At 40.3% G+C, this 21,695-nt stretch overlaps 1 protein-coding gene across 5 annotated transcripts in view; it reads right to left on the minus strand.

Annotated features, from left to right (window-relative positions):
- MRTFB (myocardin related transcription factor B) overlaps positions 1–14,650 on the minus strand; it is a 70,426-nt gene extending 55,776 nt beyond the window's left edge. For 2 of the 5 annotated variants that reach the window (XM_033073694.2, XM_033073690.2), the window contains exons 1-2: positions 14,592–14,649; positions 11,480–11,524 (exon numbers count right to left, since the gene is read on the minus strand). The gene's annotated coding sequence lies outside the window, so the exon portion shown is untranslated. Of the gene's footprint in view, positions 1–11,479; positions 13,470–14,591 lie in introns of those variants that run through there. The other 3 variants (XM_033073693.2, XM_033073691.2, XM_042779768.1) reach the window with 3 other exon arrangements.
- Positions 14,651–21,695: the final 7,045 nt, after the last annotated feature.

Genomic DNA, 21,695 nt, shown 5'->3' on the forward strand with positions numbered 1-21,695 from the left:
ATTTTTTTACACTGCTGCATGTATGATAACAAACAATTACCATTTTCTAGCACACTCATTTTAACCACTCCAGATGAATACAACTGCTTTAGCATCAGGTGCAGCCAAAGGCAGGAGCATTTACTTCACATAAAGCTCCACTAAAGATATGCAGAATGTCTCCCACCTATTTTCAGTCTTCAAAAGCCATTTCATTCTGATGCTTCTAATATAACCAATTGTTTGTACATCAACAATTCAAACATGAAAATGAGTAGTAGAAAACATTTCTTTACCTTGTTGAAAATCAAACCCTGTACAACAAACACTTTATCTAGCAACCATGTGCAAAACTGAGAAACCTCTGATTTAGAATGTAAGGCCGTGATACTCTCCTATTTTATATTAAAGACAACAATTTGCCTTCCCTTGAAGCCTCCTCAATCCTGAAGAATTAATTTCAGATTTACCATCTGCATTTACAGATGGTAACCATTATCTGTGAAACCCCTGAACTGAAGCAGACCTATACACAAATTTTTTAAAACACGGTTTTAAAAAATATATTCTATTAAAGTTTCAATATTGTACTTAGAATACTGAGAAAGAATATCCAAGAAAGCACCTTTTATACCAGGCTGATCTGACAAAAATCAGTTGTCACTCCAGGAGTTTCTGCTCCCTTCCATGAAACTAAGACACCTGAAGTTAAAGTTGTGTGAGCCATCACTCTGCTAGGTATGAAAACCATTTCTGTTTATGAACTGTTGGAAAGCATAATACTAATTTATTTCCAGAAACTAAAAATAAAATTATTCAATTGATCCAATAGTCCTAAATTATTCCAGTTGGCTGGTTTTGTTTTTGGTGGTTTTTTTTTGTTTTTGTTTTTTTGTTTGTTTGTTTGGTTTGTTTTAACAGAGAATTCAGCAAAATGTTTAGAAGTAGTAAAGTGAAAAGTACAAAAAAATTATTTTCCTACTTAGCCTTTAGAATACATTATCAAAATAGAATCTGCACCAGCACTGCTAGGAGGCTTCAGTTCACATTTCCCTGACAAGTACATAGGAACAGTGTTCCAGCACTGGCAAACCAGAACTCCTGTACAATGTATGAGTCTTATGTAAGTGTTCTCACAGATTGTAGGTGGTTGCTATCTTCTTAACTGCTGAAGACAAACGTTCTTTTTATTTTTAAACATTTTATCTTCAAAAGACAAAATGTATTTCCTTGGAAAAATCTTACAATCTTATAGAATCTTATACTTCCCTGCTACTTGAGACACCAAAACTGCTATTTTATTTGGCACAAGCTCTGAAATCTGGATGACATTCAGTAGTAAATCAGCTTTTATTTTAGCAATCTGCTGGAAATTAACAGTTCAAGAATCACAATGCATTCAAGCTTTGGCCAAGTCAACTGGCTGACATGAACACTGCTCACTCACACCTGTGAGGAACCTGGGTCACTGTACCCAGCACAGCACTGAATTGAATTAACAGGCATCAGATATTAGCAGTATTTCCAGGATTTACAGAATCATAGTGAACATGAGCACTCCGTTTCTCCATTTATAAAACTCAGTAAAATTTAAAACTAGCAGTTTGTAATGCACCAGAATCTTTAGTGGAGAGAATACTCAAAAGGTAAAATGTTTGGTTTGTTTTCGTTTTTTGTTGTTTCTTACATTTTTCTTCAATGTATCAGTAAACACTAAAAGAGATCCTAAAAAGTGTGAGATCCAGCAGGTTAACTAACAGTTGCCAAGGCAGGCTGTTGCATTAAGCTTTTTAGTCTCCCTCTCATGCCTGGAAAGACTTGGAGATCTGTGCACTGGCAACAGTGATTTCTGACACTGGGGCCAATAAGCACTTAGGGGGCTGTTACAGTTTTAAATACTCCTTCTGTTTGAGCAGTGGGCATTAATGATTTGTACCTGAGAGAATGTGAGAAGTCACAATCTAAGACTGATTTGGCAATTCCCCTTCCCCTCTCATGAAGAGCAAGGACTGGGCTTTCAGAATGCAGCAGACCCTCCTGGTGCCTACACAAACCTACAGCAAACTTCCTTCCTAGGCCACTCATTTGTCCAGTGCAGTGGTCAGACACTTGGAATGCTCAGTCTGTTCTTTCTTCCAAGGATCAACACACGTCAGGCTTGAACATAAACAAAGCAGTTGGGAACATTCAGCTCACTGAACACAGTCTGGGAACTGGGAGCTATGGAGTCACTTCCCGGAGACAAGCACTGGAACACCCACTCCAAGGAGAGGAAGAGACAGGGCTTTAAAGGATGGCTCCTCTCAGCATGCTGCCTATCAGCAAGGAGTAAAGAGAAATACAGAAACAAATCACGGGCTTGGCTGCAGTCTCCATCAGCTCCTGGAGCAACACCAAAGAGAGGCTGTGCTCCAGAGGGAGTGATGCTCCTCAGCCCAGCCCCAGTGGGACAGGCACAGCCTCACCTCTGCTATGCTGACACCCTCCATACAGACACCATCCTACTGCAGCAGGTGAACTCTGACATGAAAACTGGCATTTAATTTCCATATTGAAACTGCAATCTTACAGCTCAAACACAATGTCGACAAACCTAATTAGTTAAGTTTTTGGTCAAATACAGGGCAACAAGGATTTAAATCATACAGCTATTTTTATGAAGGTAATTATACAAAAGCAGAAAAGGATGAGAAATATCAGCAGCTGACTAACCATGAGTAATCACCTTAGATTATGCATTATGAAAAACTCACTATTACTATTCATTTTTTTAAAAAACAGTGTGCAGAAGTATCTGAATAAATCTCAGGTCCCGTCACGCTTCTCACTATCCCAGTACCTGGAATAATGTGTTTGTTCCAGGAGCACAGAATCCTCCTGGTCTGGGCTGGTCAATGCTGCAGAAAAATACCCACTTTTATAAATAACCGAGATTAAATTTTTGTAACTGTCTGCTCTAGCTAAATTAATACCACTGAACAGACACCAAAAGATCTCCAAAAACTCATTTAACACTTCTATATATTTTGATAATAAAGCTACATTGAGGTTCTCTTTACTAAGTCTTCACAGGAAATCCTTGAATCTTAAGTCTTTGGATTGGTCAAAAAATTAAAAATTAATAAGCTGCATGGCAAATGTACACTGTCAACAAGGTAATGTATAGAGAATTACTTGTATTTGGACAGAGGCAGGAGATGAGTCAGGAGAATCCTTGATGATACATTCCCTCCACTGCTACCTCCAGGCAGGGAAAAAGCCAAATCAGAGTAATTGGTAACAGGAGCTGTGCCCTGCTAAGTGCAAATTAATTACCCAGCAGTGTGGGGCTGTGAGGAATAAAGGCAGCCTCCCACAGCTCCATTAATGTGTGGGGAAACTAAAGCCTACCCTGTCGCTGTGTAGGGTCATAGAGATGATTTATCTATTCTTTTCTCACATTACTGCCTTCTCAAACTAACCTGTTCAAACAAGAGATGGTGAAATCTGGGCTACACATAAACCTTCATTGGAAAGAATCTACCTCATCACAGTGTTGTGAAGCTTAGTGTTTAAATACCTTAAGGTCTCATAGGAATGTTTTAAGTAGTTGTAAATATTAAAACTATCTTCTGTATTCACATTTCAAGGGCTTTAAAATTATAATAACAGAATTTATTCAAAATGCTAAACTTCTTACAAATACTTTAAGTAAAGCAAGCAAAGGCTCAATATGCATAATACTCATCACTGAAATAAAACCCATACCTTCAGATGAAGGTGATGTTTAAATTGTTTACTGATTATATAAAACTGGTCAAATATATCATCTTCCTTTAAGAAACAGTTGTGAAACTCTGCAGTGTGCACCAAAATGAATAAATCAGTCTGAGGGACCAAACAAAAAAGTAAAGTCTAAAATTAGCTGCCTCTTAAAGGTAACAGACAGTCAACAACCTCCATCTTTAAGAAGTCTGAATTGCTCTGCTATTCTACCCTGAGAGAGAGATGCTCACCTCTAGAGAGCTGTTTAAGAGCAGCCATGGAAACAAACATTTATTAACCCATCCTGCTAAGCCAGGGCAGCTCTCCATTTACCTTTCAATTACCTTCTAATGATGCAATGCTTCATGAGCAGAAGCTATGCTGTGTTAACTTGTAGGGATTGCAGCAGAGTTCATAAAGATTTGTGCTGAAAACTGAATCACAAGAGGATGATGATTTACTTCATCTACAAGTAAATCCATCTTCCCTAACAGCTGTGGCCTGAGCACTCAGCAGCAACCAGAATTCTCACCACAATACCTGAAGTGTAGAAAACGTCCCATAACTTGTTATAAATGAAGGACTTCAGGCACAGTTCTCAACAACTTTTTACTTTTAATCACCATATAAGCAGACATAATTTGATTTAATCTCATCTTTTCTGTGGATATTCTTAATAAACAATGCTCCTCTTAAGGCAATGTTAAGTGGTTCAACTGGTTCCACTTGATTAAATAAATACAAAGTTGTCATAGCACATACCCTCACTAGTTCTATTAAAATAAAGAACTTCATAAAAATACTTAAACACTAATAGGCAAAACATGAAGTGGTATCTTGTTTAGATGTTACTGTATATGGAAATATGTTGTGTGCAAATGGTCAGAAAAATCTAAACATGATATTCTTATTTTTTTAGTCTGTGAAAATGATGTTGATTGTCAATATTCTACATTTGCTTTAATACTCAGATTTTAAAAGCTGACATTAACATTGGAAACAAACACTTTTAGGCTGAGTTTACAAAGCAGCACAAGGACAGTTTTACACCTAAATTTAGCAAGGCAAAGACAGCAACCAACCAACAAAAAAGCTATCTGCATTAGTGTGGTGTGCAAACAACTGATGCTTCTAGTTTCTCACCCTCATAAATGTCTACATATTTAAATAATTTTTTTTAAAATGAAACAGTGACATATGACTTTAGAAGCAACTTACTTGAATTCCAATTAACAAAAAAGTTCTTAATTTCAGTTTTAATATGAAGTGCTTTGCAGTAGCGTTTGAACAATTGTGAGATCAACTCATGAACCTGCCCAAAAGCAAGTTCAGTTCTTCTGGTCTATGGCAGAACTTTGTGGAAGGAATTTGTAAGACCCCATGTGCTCCCTGATTTTCTGTGGCCAGCAAAGATAAGGTGTAGCCAAAAGAATCTATTTATGTAATTGAAGTTGCCAACATAGGAAAAAACCGAAACCCAAGTGTTCAGACAGTTAGAAACTCTTATCAATGAATTGATCATAATCTTTCCCAATTCCTTTATGTGTTCAGAGACCTTTGATAGCCAAAATAGTGGTCCAACTTAAAAATGAATGTTGGTAAAGCTATGAAGGCATTTCAGGAAAGGTTGGATGACTCCATGATTTCATTTGTTTGCTTAGATACTGTGAGATGTTCCCATTTATGACTAAGCTGCAGGTGCTATTCTGTTTATTTTACTGCCTGTAAACTAAGCCCTTCAATTGAACAAAGCAAGGAAAGCACAAGGATTCAAATCAAAGAGGAAGGAACTGCAGGACTGCTTCCCGTGGAACGTGCTGCTTTCTACCTCCTATCAGAAGTGGGACTGAACATTGCACAATCATTTCTAGTAGGTGAGATTTCTTGAAAAATCTATACTTTGCTTCTTTTTGTATCTACACACTTTACAGAGATTAGCAGTTTTATTATTAAAATATTTGGTATTCTCTTAAAAAATGCAATAAACTTCTACTGGACAGAATTCAACATAGTCTTTACATTCAGCAAGAAACCAAGTCAAAATAATGTAAACATAATTAGAGGTTATGAGCAACTGCAATTTAGGCAATCTTAAAAAATCAGAAGGATTATGTCTGAGCTGAAATTCTGTGAAATGAGCAGAAGGTCCTCAGTTAAGCAGTCCTTACTCACAACCTTAGGACTACTAAGAAAATCTGTCTCACAAACCTTTTGCTGCATATTGACTTGGACCAACACAGCTACTTTGAGGTATTAACAATGCAAACAGTAACTTGCATTAGCTCCCATGGAAACCAGTCAGCTTGTTGCTCCTAACTTCTGAAAATGAAACTTTTAGTATTTAATCTGCTAATGGACAAAAGGAAAACTCAGAAGGTGACAGATTAATGTTTAATTAAAAAAATATAAAAATCAACTTGCAGTATATCTTAAGCAGCTGCTATTTACTGTGCATTCTTGACCTGATTTACACCAAGTGCATAGAGCTGATTTACAATATTCTTTTGTGTTTCTTACCTCTAATTTCACATTGTGTTATGTGGCCTCATTTTTTATACAGCAGTGACAAAAGGTCACAAGCTGAATGCAATTATCTCACTTGTACTAGATTTACACCTTACAGCATCTTCCCAAGAATTAAAGCGGCTCTTTTTTTTTTTTTTTAAACAGAAACAAGGATGCAGACTGAAAGAATGCTGAATTCCATGTTCAGTAGACTTCCAGGAAGAAAAATCCCACAACAAAATCCCAGCCCTGAGACTCCTAAACCCTGGAAATTAAGTATGAAGATATACCACACACATAGCATTATGACTAACAGCATAATACATAATTTGTTAAAGATAAAATGGTACTCTTCACTAAACAAAACCCAAATTTTCACTTTTCAAATCAAACACATTTCTTCTAACAAGGAACAGGGTAAGGCCAAAGGAAGGAATATCACTTATTGCTTCTTTATAAATGCAGACCCAAGATAATAACTAATGTAGCTTAGTCTCCAGATCAACACCCATATTCTAAAATAATCAGAAAAAGTATGTTATCAGTATGGTGCCTGAAAACTCTGATGTTCTAACACTTTAATGCTATAATCCACAGTTCATGCCCTCAGTGCTTTAGGAACCAATTTCTCACGATCTCCAAAGCTAAAATGAACTTGAATTCCATTTTCCCTACTGAAATTAGCTTAAGACTAATAGGGCAGAAACTCTGGGTCAGGAGAGTTTATGTTGCCTAAGGCCAGTTTCAAAGAAGTTTTATCTGTTAAACTATTGTGTTCCAATATTTCATTTCATACAAAGCTGCTTGTTTAAAAATAAATAAGAAATAGATGGTAACATAAAATTACAGTAGGTTACAAGTTTCTGCACTTAGAAGCTGTCACACATCTACTTTCTACAGTTCTTGTAGTTTGAGCAGCACTCAAAATACTGAAGATACTGCAAAGCTTTTAGAAACTGTTGGAAAATACTGATTATCTGATGAAAACAAGATATTCATTAATATAATCTGGTCAGATATAAATACTGTAGCCAAGGAGTTTTTTCTCTTGGTTTATTTTCATTGTTCTTTTTCTAGTGTCAGACAATTTTTTTTCCCCAGATCACTTCAATATCCACTTTCCTGATTCCTATTTCTGAATTCTCTATTTTTTCTATCCTCCATGTATCACTAAATCACCTCAACTCATCAAAAATGCTCAGTATACCATCCTTCCTCAAGAACCTTCTCTTGACCATGTTCCTCAGCCAGCCAGCACAAGGCTTGGCCTAGACTTTCCAAGGTCTACTACTGATGCCAAGAACCCAGGCAGATGGGAGCGCTGTGGAATTCTCTTCTGCGCCACCTCCAGGCCCCAAGTGCCCCAGGTATTTGAGGAACAGTAGGTGTAGAACTGTGTCCAGGGGTCTCTGGGAGTGTAGTTTATTCTGCAGCAAAGGGAAGCAGTCTCAGTGTTTTATTTACCCATCCCCCATGTTCAATGGCTGGGCTTGCTCCACATTCCCTGTGCTCCTGCCTGCAGCAGTCCCAGGACAGCAAAGATGAACTATGGGCCAGAGCACGTTCTCACCACCTGCATTTCACACTTTCCAAGAGACTCCACTTTTCTTTTCTACCAATTCTGCATGACAAGTTTTTAAAATTAGGCTTCTGATGCAGGACCTGGTAAAAGAGTCATCAAATGGTTTAACTGGCAGAACAGAGGAAGGGTGGAACAGCTGGCAGAAGAGGGAGGATCTGATTCCAGAAGAAATCACAAATTACACTCTGTTATTCATAGAAGCCAAGAAAGTTGGTTAACACTGTCTACAGATATAGAGAGAATTATTTTGGGTTTGATTCACATTGGAAGACTTATAATTGCCATAACCATAAAGATGGTTTATATTTTGCAAAAACTGACAGTATTTGCTCAGTATTTCGTATTAGAGTGTTGCTGTATTATTCAACATTAGCATAAAGAAGCATTACTGTCATTAACCCATATAAATTCAGAAATAATAAAGACTGCAAAATAAAGCAGTAACTTCTCTTGAATTAAGTATTTACTAGAAACATCATAAGTGAGCTCTACCCTCATAAACGGGCTATTAAAAACCTTCTGCAGTCCAGACACTTCAAATGAAATTGAAAACATTAAGTAGAAAATAGTGAGGTTTCCAGATGTTTCTACATATTCCTAATTCACACAGGTTACAAGTCTTTAACAAAAACCTTATAAACATACTAAGCATATTTATAAAGAACAGATGTACAGAGTACAAATTACATACTGAAAAACATTAGCAAAACATTAGGGCTTTTCTTTTTGGGTACCTGTCTTAGTTGCACTTTCCATGGAAAAACATGATTTTATTTTTAAAGATGAAATCCTAAAAAATAGTGTACCAAGTGACATATAATGAAAAAAACCACACTCAAAAATAGCTCAAAGATTTATTAGTCTATTCAGAAACTCCTAAAATAATACACAAATGGTACAATTCAGGCCAACCATAATGAACTACTGGGAGATCCCCACTAGTTTCTGTACAGCCATCTCAGTATATTCAGCAAGCTTCATTCTCAGAACACACCAATCCTGAGATCCTCACCAGCCAGAGCACCAAGGGAAGATTATAAAAGTACAAACACTCCTTTGTTTTCACACTTCCAGTAACTCATGTACAAGGGAATGTGGCCAATACACAATGTACAAAAAGGCTGGTAACACTTTGGGGAGCATTTTAAAACTCAACATGAGATTAAGGGTGACATTAGGTGTTCTCTCAGATAACACCTAAGTACAAACCCCTAATTCCCAATTTACACTGAACCCCTGCCAACATAGAACAGCACCTGCACACAGAACTGCACCTGTAGCACTGTAAGGAGGAGACAGCCACCACAGACACTCACACACTGCTCTGCCTGTGTCACAACATTACTTCCCTAAAGCTTTACTAACATGTGGTTATAAGTCATGAAGAGCTTTAAGCATGTGTTCAACTTTGTGCAACCCATTTAGTGTCAGAAACACATGCTTAAAGCTTTGCTGGATTGCAACTTTACCAAGTTACACATCTTCAATTTTAAATATATGGGGAATAAAATTAAGCATTGCAGCAATGTAGCTAAACAGAATTTCAGTAGCTGGAATCCCATGTCTCTTCTATCTTTTCTGCATAGGAAATACTGAGAAATTTGCCTCTACATGAGATGTAAGAATTATTTTTGGGTATTAACTGGACTTTACTGCTGCTGAATTTTTATGAGCTACCTCTTTTACATTTAAAGAATGACTAAGAAACTAATTTTAATGTCTCTAGAATTTGTAAACAAGTTTTCAGCAAATGTTTCCTGGCCTTCCAGCAGGCTTCTAGCATTAGACACAAAATGTGCAAATAAGAACACAACTGCATATTCTTCTCAGGTATGTAACTAGGACTACCTGTGCCATAAAGTCACTTAGAAGGGTAGAAAACCAGTAGGTTTCCTTTTTGTCTTTATTTTTTGTTTTATCAATTTGTGTTTCTCTAGTTGGTACGAAGATCAAAACTGAGTGTAACTAGGATTTCTCTCTCACTTTGTTGCTTTTGGCACCATGCCTAGGTAAAAGCCCCTTTTTAAACATTTAATTAATGGCTTAAGCCAAGTACCAAATATGAAATCTTAAAATACTCTCTACTGAGTCAACAATCACAGAGATACAGTTTATTGCACAAGTGCAAAACTGTTATATTAACATCTGGATTTAATAACAGTAATCTGAACACTTGAATTCTGTAATGTGCATTTGCTTTGGAGTTTCAGGACATGGAAGATTTTTGTGGTATACATCAATCTTTGCCACAGAAGGAGTTTAACAAAAGTTGTATTCTGTAACTAACATTGAGCAATTCTGGCTCTTGAACTTCAGGTGCTACAAAGGTTTAAAAACAATGCCAGGAATACTGGTTCCCTGTCCTCAGCATAGCACAGAAAAATTTCATTTGAAGAAGCAAATATGAAACATTCATGTCTGTCAAGTGCGAACAGCCTTAATTTCAGTTGTTTACCTCTTTTTTTTGGACATGTAGCTAAACAGCAGCAGATTTATTCACAGTAAGAATCAATGGCTGCAGATTTACTAAAGGAGGACACAAAGTGAACAGGTTTGCCAAGTCAAATCAAACCTGCTCTTCACAGAAGCCTGAACACACCTTGCCTTCAGGTCAGGGGAAGTTCCCCTACCTTTAAGTGTTCCTAGCTGGGATTTTTTGCCTAACACAGTTCTGGGGTTTGCTGGAATACATCAATGCTACAGATACATACCCCCTTCTGTGTATATCCAGTTCTGTACATCTTGTTCTTCCAGTCTCTGGAGCAGCTCTTAGCCATGTGAGTCCTGTGCAGTGTCTGCTTTTTCTGTAGAGGTGGAACCAATGCTCTGGTTCATCTAGGAGGCCTCAGTGGAAACTATCAAGAGGCTTTAAGTCTGATGCTCTGTCTTGGTCATCCTGAAAATCAGGCAAGCTGTCCCACCCTCTTTTACCCACACAGAAGACAAGGACTGAAGGGCAAGATCAGAATTTTCACCATTTAGGGACCAGCTAAACACCAGAAGCACACAGTTTCAGAACTGAGAATGTGTTAGTCAATATAACCCAACTTCCTTGTTTTACTACGCTGCTCGACTTCCCCTCCTAAAACCTCCAGAAGCAGCCATTAAGCACCCTTGGTTACTCCCTTTGAGAGAGAATTTTCCTCATCTATAATTGAATTGATTTAACCAAACCACATGGGGTCTAGAGTCCCTCTGGGGGTGCTGTGCTGGTACAAGCCTGCGTCACTGCAGAAAAACTGTTAAAAATAAACAAAATGCTCTACAGACCAAAGTTTTAATATTAAAACTATTCACATTTGGAAAACATCTAACATCTGTGAAGGCTTGCAAGCATGGTAGTCCTTTAAAAAGAGAAAATATTGTTTAATCAACACATGAGTATTTAAGTCATAATCCTAAGAGGTGATTAAAACCCACTCATATCAAAAGTCAAACCATAAAATCACAGTAACTTGCTCTTAAGTTTATGTAATACAAGTACTACACATATAACCAAACTTCTGTTTGTATAGGAACAGATCTCCTGGAAAATCTTCCATTTTAATAGGATTACAAAACCAGCACAACTTAAAGGGATACACTGCTCACTAAAAAAATAGCACAGCAGCTTTATTTAAAAAAAAAACTTATTTAAGAAGTTTAAATTTTTTAAGATGCAGCACTTACCTTGTATCTCTAGCACCCTCCTAGAGTGTCTGTTTCAGCACATTCCTGATTGGTTGGAAAGTAAAAAGAAAAACAAAAATCACAAAGCTATCTCAAGCATTATTTTAAAAGTTACATATTTTATTCTACCTGAGAAATTAAAACCTTAAGAATACTAGTTCAGCTTTCCCAGTTTCTGTAGCTTTCAGATGTTAAAGTGTGTCATTAGGTTAAAATCCTGAGAGTAGTGATTTCAATATACTCTATGTGCATCTTTTAGCACCTTTCATATTCCTACTCAAATTCTAAGATGATATTTGTCTTTCCCATTACCTCTGGCAAGAACAGCAGTACCAGAGGTGCATCTCAACTGCAGTACACAAACCCAGCCCTAGTTCCTTCAAGTCTTCATACTTGAAAGTGCCAATTATACAACAGAAATAGATTTTAGTTTTTTCTATAGATTCCAATACAATGGAACATTTAGCAAAAAAAAAAAAATAAACTCTTCACATCCACATTTTGTCTTTTTGCTATGTCACCAACTCAAATGGACTTGTTCCAACCTCAACATTTCATTTATTAGAATATTTTAGAAAATGTGTGTACATATATACATATACAGACACATGATTAAATCAATGGAAACCTACTGCACACTGTATTTAGAAAAGTTTAAAATATCAGTCATCTTAAAATCTGGCATTTATCAAATGCTGTTTCACACAGCACCACTTATGGGGCTTTCCGGTTTTGGCTTTGAACCCACAGATATCAGACTTAAAACTTCCCTGATATTGCTCAGCCACAAAATTTTACTTTTGTCGCCAGAGACTAATCCTAACAGACTATTTTAAATTATTTTAAAGGCTGAAGCTGATGTTATGGTTTCTGTACATATCAGCAACAGAGGTTAAAAGCTGGACATGTAAAAAAACAGAGCAAAACACACAAGAGGAAGAGGTTACAAGACGGAAATACCAAAAAGGCCCACAAAAATAAATGGCCTATGATAAAATATATTCCCTCTTCCTTCCAATAATCATTTCATCAGTAATCTAAACACTGTTTAAAAAACCCCAAACCTCAACTAAGCATATTCCCTATCCAATATTACATTAATCCATTGTGTCATCAATTACCTAATTCCATTGCTAGGCTAACAAGTAAAAGTTCCAATTTTTAAAGTATTTATGCATATAAACCACTAAATTTGTCTGAATATCTATGTATTAACCCTTACTATTAAAGCGTTTTTATAATACCCTATTCAACAGAATCTAATAGAAAAGGTAAATGTTAAGGTGATTTCCATGTTATTGAATGACTGCTTCTAAAAACTCATTTGCATCATTAAGTTCAGTTTTTTACACTTCTCCAAATACTGCCAAATCCTGAAAGATGTTCTGCACTCCCAATAATGTACTAAGGATCTTCAGCTTCCAGATGTTTTTATTTGCTTAATAACTGGTGTCATTACCAGACAGCAATCTTGTCAAGTTTTAAATGCAAGTTATACCACAGTCACATCTGCCCTAAGTAATTACACTGGAAAGAAAACTTTAGGAAGGAACAAGATAAAATGTCACACATTAAGAGAATAATTTTATGAAATGCCAGCTGTGCCTTTGCTGAGAGCTTTAAAACCTCAATTAATTCAAAACCTGGGCATTTTTTTCTCATAAAGGAAAAGATGGAGCGTGAGGAAGAAGTGTGAATCCCTTCCCATAAACAAGAACTTCAGAACATGCTGTACTCACAGAACAGTGTAAGCGTTGTTTCTTTTCTTAAAAGGTGAGTGATGCTTAAATTTTAAGTACTTTAGACATATTGAAAAACCAGATTTCATGGAGGTGTTTTCGAAACATTCATAAAAAGATAATTTTCCTGATATTTACTTCATAACTAAACCAGTTTTTCACTTTAAATCGTGTATTCTTTATTTCAGCTAATTGCGTGAGGCAGGCAGAAGTCCTGGTATCTCTCGACTGCACTGAGACTAAGAGGAGTTTTCTGCACTGCACACTTGCACACCAATACATAAATGGAACAAAGTCAAACGTATTTGCTGGCAGAAAGGCAGGGCACGGCAGCACAGCTCTCCACCTGGCTCCCCGCGTCCCAAAGATTGTCACTGCCCAAGTGCCAGCCCAGTGACCTGCACCCGCGATGTGCATCTGTGCATACAGGTGCTGCGGACAGACTTGTTAACAAAGCTGATTCCGGAACCATGGAATCATCAGCCTTGGAAGAGACCTTTGATATCGTCGAGCCCAACCATCAAACAAGCACTGCCACTGAAAGCTCTAAACCACATCACCCAGCGCCACATCCAGTCTTTTAAACGCCTTGCGGATGGTGACTCCACCTTCTTAGGCAACCTATTCCAACGCCTGACCACGCTAAAATGGATTAACCAAGTGCCGTCTAAATCCACGCATGTCGCAGAAAATGAGCCGAAGTCGTTAAGAGCCCCTGGTCTAAGGGTCCCAGCTCTTCCCACAGCCCAGCGACCTCCGCACGACCGGGGGCAGGAGTCTCCCCTGCGCGGCTCCCGGGCGAGGCGCTCTCATCTCAATGCCCGTAGGGTTCGGGCCGGGCCCGCAGCGCCGCCCTGCAGCCCACGGCCCCGCACCTCTCCCGGGAGCGAGTGTTCCTCGCTAGCAAATAATAACACGGGACACATCCACCTGCGGCCGGGCCCGTGCGAGCCGCGCTCCAGGGCGCGGTGCGGGCACCCGGCACCTCCACCTGCTCGGGGCCCAGAGCGGCCCGGCGGAGCTGGGGGACCGCCCTTCCCGTGTCCCCGGCTGCGGCCTCGCGGGGACCCTGCCCGCCCCGGGCACAGAGGGGGCGGCCGCCGGTCTCGGCACTCCCGCCCACCCCAAGCTCCTTCAGAAGGTTCCGCGGGCGGGGCGGCGCGCAGCCCACCCCGGGGCCGGGCAGCGATGGCTGCCGGCGGTGCCGCTCCCGCTCAGCGCCGGAGCTCGGCTCGGCTCGGCCCGGCCCGGCCCGGCCCGGCCCGTTCCAGCGCGCGGCAGCGCGGCCTCTCCGTGAGGCGCGGACCCGTGAGGCGCTCCCGGCCGCGCGCGCCCCGCGCGCCCCGCGCCCCCCGCCCGCGCTGCCCGCTCACCCCGGCCCGCCGCGGCCATGTTCCTCTCGCGAGCTCTGCGCCGGGCCCGCCCTCCCCGGGCGCGCGCCCCGGCGGTTGGCCCGCGGGCGGGGGCGGGGGAGCCGCGCGCGCTGGCGCCGCGCACGTGCGGGAGGCGGGGCGGCACATCCGGGCACTCTCGCCCTCAGGGAGCGGGGTGAAGGGGAGCCGGTCCCGCCTGCCTCCGGTACGGGGTCGCTGAACCACTGAGGTGGGAAAAGAGCTCTGAGATAACCGAGTCCAACCTAGGACCGAACACCACTTTGTCAACCAGGCCATGGCACTAAGGGCCATCACGTCCAGCCTGTCCTTAAACACCTCCAGGGACGGTGACTCCACCACTTCCCTGGGCAGCCTATTCCAATGTCTAACCACTCTTTCTGCAAAGAAATTCCTCCTGCGTCCAACCTGAGTCTCCGCTGGCGCGGTGTAAGACTGTGCACCCGCGTCCTGTCGCTGGCTGCATGGGAGAGGAGCTCGACCCCTACCCCACAACCTTCCAGGTACTTGTAGAGCAATAAGGTCCCCCCGAGCCCACCTCTCTCTAGGCTGAGCCCCCTCATCTGCTCCTCGTAGGAGTTGTCCTTCACACCCTTCCCAAGCTTCGTTGCCTGTCTCTGGACATGCTCCAGCACCCCAATGTCCTTCCTGAGCTCAGGGCTCCAGAACTGGACACAGCACGGGAGGAGTGCCCTCACGGTGCCAAGCACAGAACAATCATTTCCCAGTCCTGCTGGCCACGCTATTCCTGCTGCAGGTATTTTTGAAAGTTCTCTGGGATCACGCCCCAGGCCCAGGCAAACCGCCCAGTCCCTCCCGGACGCTGCTGGGGGCACCGGGCAGTGGCGGCAGGGCCGGACCGAGCCGTGCCCCGGGCTCTGACCCGGGCCGGGCGGGGCCTGAGGCGGGCGGGCAGCGCTCGGTCCCTCCGAGCTCTCCTGGGGTGCTGCAGTCACGCCAGTGTGAAATTGGAAGCCAATGGATTGGATATGACTTCAAATGTTGGCTGTTCAAACATTCACAGACAAGATGGGACTCATAGCTCGTGTGTTTCACCTTCAGGCTTAGTGTATGAGGTGACTGAACTTGATTCAACATCAAACCAATCAGGGAAAAAATTCTTCAAAGAAGTTTTGGAAACCTGATGATTTATGCCTGAGAATGTGCAATAGAGAACACAGGCGTTTGTTCTGTGATCAGAATATGATCATGCACGCACACAGAAATTTATTGCACATATTGTGCAACACTGTGCTCACAGCAAATATCTGACAAATTGACTTTTACTAATACCGAGCCAGTCCTGTTCTGTAAGTACATACTGCATCAGGCCCAGTATTATGCAACTCTGCATTTGGGTTGTGATTTTTTTTTTTTAGCTCACAGATTAAGGACCAAGCTGCCACTTGGTGCAATGGTCTAATGCAGCTTTTTTATTATTTGCAATTCGGTGATGTCCAGGAGCTTGCTAAGAGTCTGCATTGAGCTCACATTACATGCAGACCAAGCAAAACAAGCAGGTTTCCTGCTCCAAAAGGATTTTTCAGTGCACTTGTTCCGCAGTGATTTCACAGGCACGAAAAAAGGTCAGCTTTTAATTCCTTAGGATTTTAAGACATTCCAATACACTTCACTACAAATGAATGCTTTGACATTTAAAGAATTACTTGTTCAAACTGTTTTAGATGGATTGGGAGGTTATTTTTTTTGTTAAGCTTGTAAAACAGGGTAAATTTCTCTTATATTTCATTAGATTACAGTTAACTAATTAGTTTTTATCCAGTTTATCCAATTCGTTTTTATTCCAGAAGCAAACTAAAAGCAACAATGTACGAGAGCATTGTGCAAGAGGTTTAAATCTCTTTAATGTTACAATGCAGCCTAGATCATTCTAGTTGTTCCAATGGCTGCATTAATGGGCATTGCCCATTCATTACTTAGAAGGGTATAAATGTGGTTCATGTTGCAGAACACATGGAGTATTCCTTGCTAAAGAATACCATGGAACTTAAAAAACTTGGGAAAAGAGATGTCTGAGACAAAGGTGTGTTAAAGGGTTTGACATTAAACACACATGGTGCTCATCTCTTGAGGGCATTTGTGCTTTATGAAACCACGTGGTGATAGGTGTCAATGAAACAAGACACATTTAAAATGGCAAATAACTACTTAGAAACAGTTTCTTCCACGAAATCCCTCTATGGAAATTGTCCAGCTCCACACAATTGTTCTTGACTTTTGAGCACCACCTTTCCTGTCTTGGGCATGGACATGTTCAACACTTCCTTCTTCTTACAGAGTAGCTCAACAAGAGCCCTTGGCACATGCCTCCAAGAATAACAATGGATTCTATATTCCTTCCTTATAACAGGATAAGGATAAAAAGCAGCAGTACAGTGGTTGAAGCTGCCAGAGCAATGCAGCTCTGCAGTGAAAGGATGGACCCCACTCTGTCTCACTTTCAAACCAGTGTTCTGCTGTTAGAAACTGCTGAACATGAAAAGCACATAAACGACACATGCATTTTAATATTCCAATTAATACATAAATAAGATTATTTGTTGTGATTTATAGTAACCATGTGTTTAATCATGCAATTGTAAGCTGTATATTTTAGGGAAGGATTGTTTGTTTAATGCAAACATCTTTTAGGAATTGTTCAGAAATTACCTATGCTTTTCAGTTCTAGTACAAGGCTTTATATAAATAATTTGATTATTCTAGAGATTATTATTTAGATTTGTTAATACAGACAATTCATTCTTTAAAACATACAATAATATATTCTGTAGCAGTGCCAACCACATATTCGATGGGGGAATTAAATTTCTGGATAAAATTAATTGAGTAAAGACCACAATTTTGCCACCTAGCTTGCAGGATTACAGAATAGTAGTGCAGGGGGTTTACAGCTGAGCAAGCTACTTTGAAACTAGGGCAAGAACTGCTACAGCTTCTCCTAGAGTAATATCATTTGTAATCATTATGTGTCAATATATTCCTTGAAGGCCTGAGATCAAAAGATAGACAAAACATGTTATGCCAAGAAAAAGTAACTACTTTCTCCACAGAGCTTTCTCCAAAGAGCTGTAAGTGAGGGGGAAATGGATGAGTTGTCGATACAGTGTTATTTGCATTTGTACAAGCTTTAACAAAATGACAGCACGGTTAACAAGGGGTGGTTCTCTCACCGGGAACAACTCCTTGAGTTCAATAGAAACCAAAGGGCGGGAATGTCTTTGTGATGTATCCTGTTGTGGCTGCTCTTCAAAGGAATGTGCTGGACTAGATGGGCTTTTAGTGTAAACCACAGAATCAGTTCTTATTGGACAAGGAAATTGAAAGAGGAAAAGACAACATTTATCAGCATTACAGCTACGAAGAAAAGCAAAATAATATGAAAGCCTCTCACCAGCTTAAATTAGGTTAAAACAGGTTAAATTAGTAGGTTAAATAAGCAATATAAATCATTATGATATTGAAACAGCCATGTTACAGAAACATTAGACTGACCTTCTCTCTGCTATAGTGTTTTTGTATTCTCCAGAGAAACCTGCGAAGATCTGAATGCAGGCATTCTACAGAAGGGACTCGATGTCTAGGGGCAGCAATCCTCCAGTTTTGGTCTCCATCACCAGCTGTAGTCATGCTGACCTTACTGAGTGGACTTCACTGCAGGTCATCACTGCCTTCTCATAAAAGAGAACAGTATTGCACTTCAGGTTACATCTGAGAAAATAATATAGCTGATCCTCATTGGCTGTTATTACATTAGGTTTTAACACTGCCAAACAGTGATTATTTGTACTAATTGTAAAATCAGTCTTGCACTGATGCTTTAATAGTCTGTCACGAGAAATAGATATTGATTAATGGAATTTACATTCTATTTTTTCATTTTTGTTTGGTCTTTCTGTTAGTTTCTTTCCTCTTATCCTCTTAATAATGCTTTTGTTGTTGTTTTTGTTATTTTCCCCTATGGGGTACCTGTATCTCCTCTATCAGTCCATTTTGCCTGCATTAGACGTTTCTGGCTGTTTTTCCTCTCATGTTGGTGCAGCCTCACCTTTGAATACATGTCTATTCATCTCTACAGCCTCCTCATGCCTCTTTTTCCCTCATTTGCCTGTTCCTTTAAGCAACAGGACACATGCCAGAGACTGCTGTTTTTTCATGGCTCAGCTGCAGTCCTGCAGTTTTGCAGAAATTGGACACTTGAAGGAGGAGATTGAGTTGGCAGCAGGAGTCTGCTTACCTACCCCTAGGCTGCAGGTTTTGTTACCTGCTCTCTTGTCCTTGTACTTAACAGCTGGTGAATACAAAGAGATGTGAACATAGGAAAAAACCAAAACCATCTCTGTCTTTCCTCCAGATATACCAAAAAGGGTGAGGAAAGCACTGTCAACTGGAGTTAGTGCAAGAAACTTGGCTTTGGACATATCCTTGTGTAGATGTAATGTATGGATCCCCAGCTAGTCCTGGGCAGTAGGGGAATATAAATGCTCAGGTTATTAAAGCTATTCTGTTAATATTTTAATTTATGTGAAACAAAAATCTTCTTCAATAAGCAATACTCATTGCCAAAACAATGATGACCTAATCAGTGGAAGAGCAGTGCAGCTGCTTCAGGTTTGGGATGTATAACTAGGGGTGGGGCCAGGTAGAATTGTTGCTTTGGTGGGTGCTGAGGCATCTGGAAAGATATGAAAAGTCATAGACTAATGTGTGTGGATTTGGGCCAGTGGCTGTGTGAGAAGCATTTGTTGGCTGTGGGGCTCTAAAGGCTGCTGCAGTTAGCCAAGGAGGCTTGGGAAGCTTTTGGCCTATCCTTAGGGAAATGTTTTTCTGGAGAGCTGAGGGTACATGCTTTGGTTTGGCAGAGTACTCCAGAATCTCCACTCAGCCTTGTGCTAATGGCTAAAAAACTTTAACAAACAAGAAACGCGAATGATGGTAACTGTAGCCTTATTTACTGCTGTCCTGTAGAGAGACCAGCAAGAAAATGTACAATTTATCACCTTGGGGCTGGTTTAGCAAGAACCTTTTGTGGTTTCTGTAGAAATGTAGGGAAAGACCTGCTGTGATATTGAGTATTTCTTCTCCCATTGGAAGGCATCTTCTGCTTCAGGCCACATACTCCACAGGATCACCTGTGTTATTCAGCTTTATGATTTGTTCATTTCATGAATGTTGAAAATGGAGCTGATGGTAATTTTGCACTTCAAAATGATTGCTCATTTTGTTTAACTGAGCTACCAGTGTGGAATGGTTAAACGGCAGACATTTGGGATCTTAGTGTGAGGAATTCATTCCCCACAGTTGCTGAAAGATCCTGAACTCTTTGTCATTTGCTTGTCTTGGCCTTCAAGAATGAGGATTTCTGAAATTTCTGGTGTGAATCAAAGCATTTGTGGAGAAGGTGTTTGCAGTGGGCATGTTTGGTATTACTTTTGGAACACTGGCAGCCAGCCCTTTACTTCTAATTAAATGAGAGAGAGAATTTCTAAGAGAGAAAGCTCCTTGATTTAATTTTAATTTTTGTCAGAATGCCCAGAGCATTGGATAGATATCTGATAATTGGAACAACATCCTTAGCACAGATCAAATGAATTAATACAATTAATTTACTACCTCTGCAGGAAAAATTCTAAGATTTTGTTTATACAGATTGAGACTGATAATGAGTATACAACCCCAAATGTATGATACTCTTGCCTTTTCCATGATGCAAGTTCAATTTCTCATGTAAAGCTCAGGTCTGAGAGGCAGAAAGCAATTCCTTTGGTACATGTGAGATGAAGGCTTTTCTAATTCCTTTTTGTGGACTGGAGGGTCCATGGGCTACTTGTCCCAGGTGGTAACTGAAACCTTTTCCCAAAGATTGCAGCTATCTTAGGGCTCCTCTTTGTTTTAAAGCATTTTGAAATATAGTTATAATGCAAGCTTGGCAAAAGAACAGTGTAAAATGGAAAAATAGCAAAATGTGAGGAGACTGCTGTTCCTTTGTAAGGCAAAGCTTGTGACTTAAGAATGCTGCTTAGCAACCGATGGGGAAAATCTGAAGGTGATCACATCATCTTGCAGTCCCTGGAAATTAATTGTGCAGGTTTATTGTGCCTTTTAATTCCCATCCTTTTCATGCCCCTGCTCTGCTTGTTCCTTGGGATGAGGACTGTGAGGTGGCTCAGCCATGGAACTGGGTTTGTCATCCTCCATTGTCACGCTGATGCAGTGGTGATTCAGCTGCAGAGCTCTGGCTCAGGCTTCTCCAGCTCTCTGCACCGCTGTGCTGGTGCTGTGCTCAGTAGGGAAGAGCACCCAGATGTGTCTGGGAGGGAAGGAAGGATGGGCACCAGGGACTGAGCAGTTTCTGTGAATGGCTGTGTCACTAAGCACACACATCTATCAGCACCATTCACCACCAACCCTTGGTGCAACTCCTCCTCTGCAGCTTCTTCTCACACCTTGTTCTCCAACAGTTTTACTTCATATGTCTTTTTCATACTTTAAAAATTTGTTTTATGGTCTTGCTAATGAAATTGGCAGATTGTGGCATCTGGGAAGCTGTAAAGTCCTCATTTGATTCATGTGCCACTACCATCATTCAGCATGCACAGGGTAGAAATATAAATACAATATTATAAATTGGCAAGTAGTGTTTGATTTATTTATCTGCAGATGCCTTCCCTGTGAACCAAGGCTTATGTTGACCAAGTCATTAATCAGCTTGGTAGGCTTAAAGTATAAACATCTCATACCCAACTGTAAGATTCATTTGCATAAATAGTTAAGGAAGCAGTGATTTGCATTCGTATTTTACTGGTATATGCCACCAGGGATCTTTTTACTTTTCCCTGGAGGAACTTCAACTTTTCAAATGCAGTTCTGACAAAATGTACCATGGGAATTACCTAGAATAGTTACTTTTTGTTGTTGTTTTGTTTTATTTTGTTTTGTTTTGTTTTTTAATTAGCTGAAAAGCAAGGCAGTTTGAAGGAAGGGTACTGGTTTTCTCTACACAGTGTGCTGAGAAAAATATTGATTAGGGATAAGACAGCAGACTATAAGAAGTTTTGTTTTGTAAAA

Source organism: Catharus ustulatus, chromosome 16 (genome assembly GCF_009819885.2).
Source record: "Catharus ustulatus isolate bCatUst1 chromosome 16, bCatUst1.pri.v2, whole genome shotgun sequence".
In the NCBI taxonomy this organism is placed as follows: domain Eukaryota; kingdom Metazoa; phylum Chordata; class Aves; order Passeriformes; family Turdidae; genus Catharus; species Catharus ustulatus.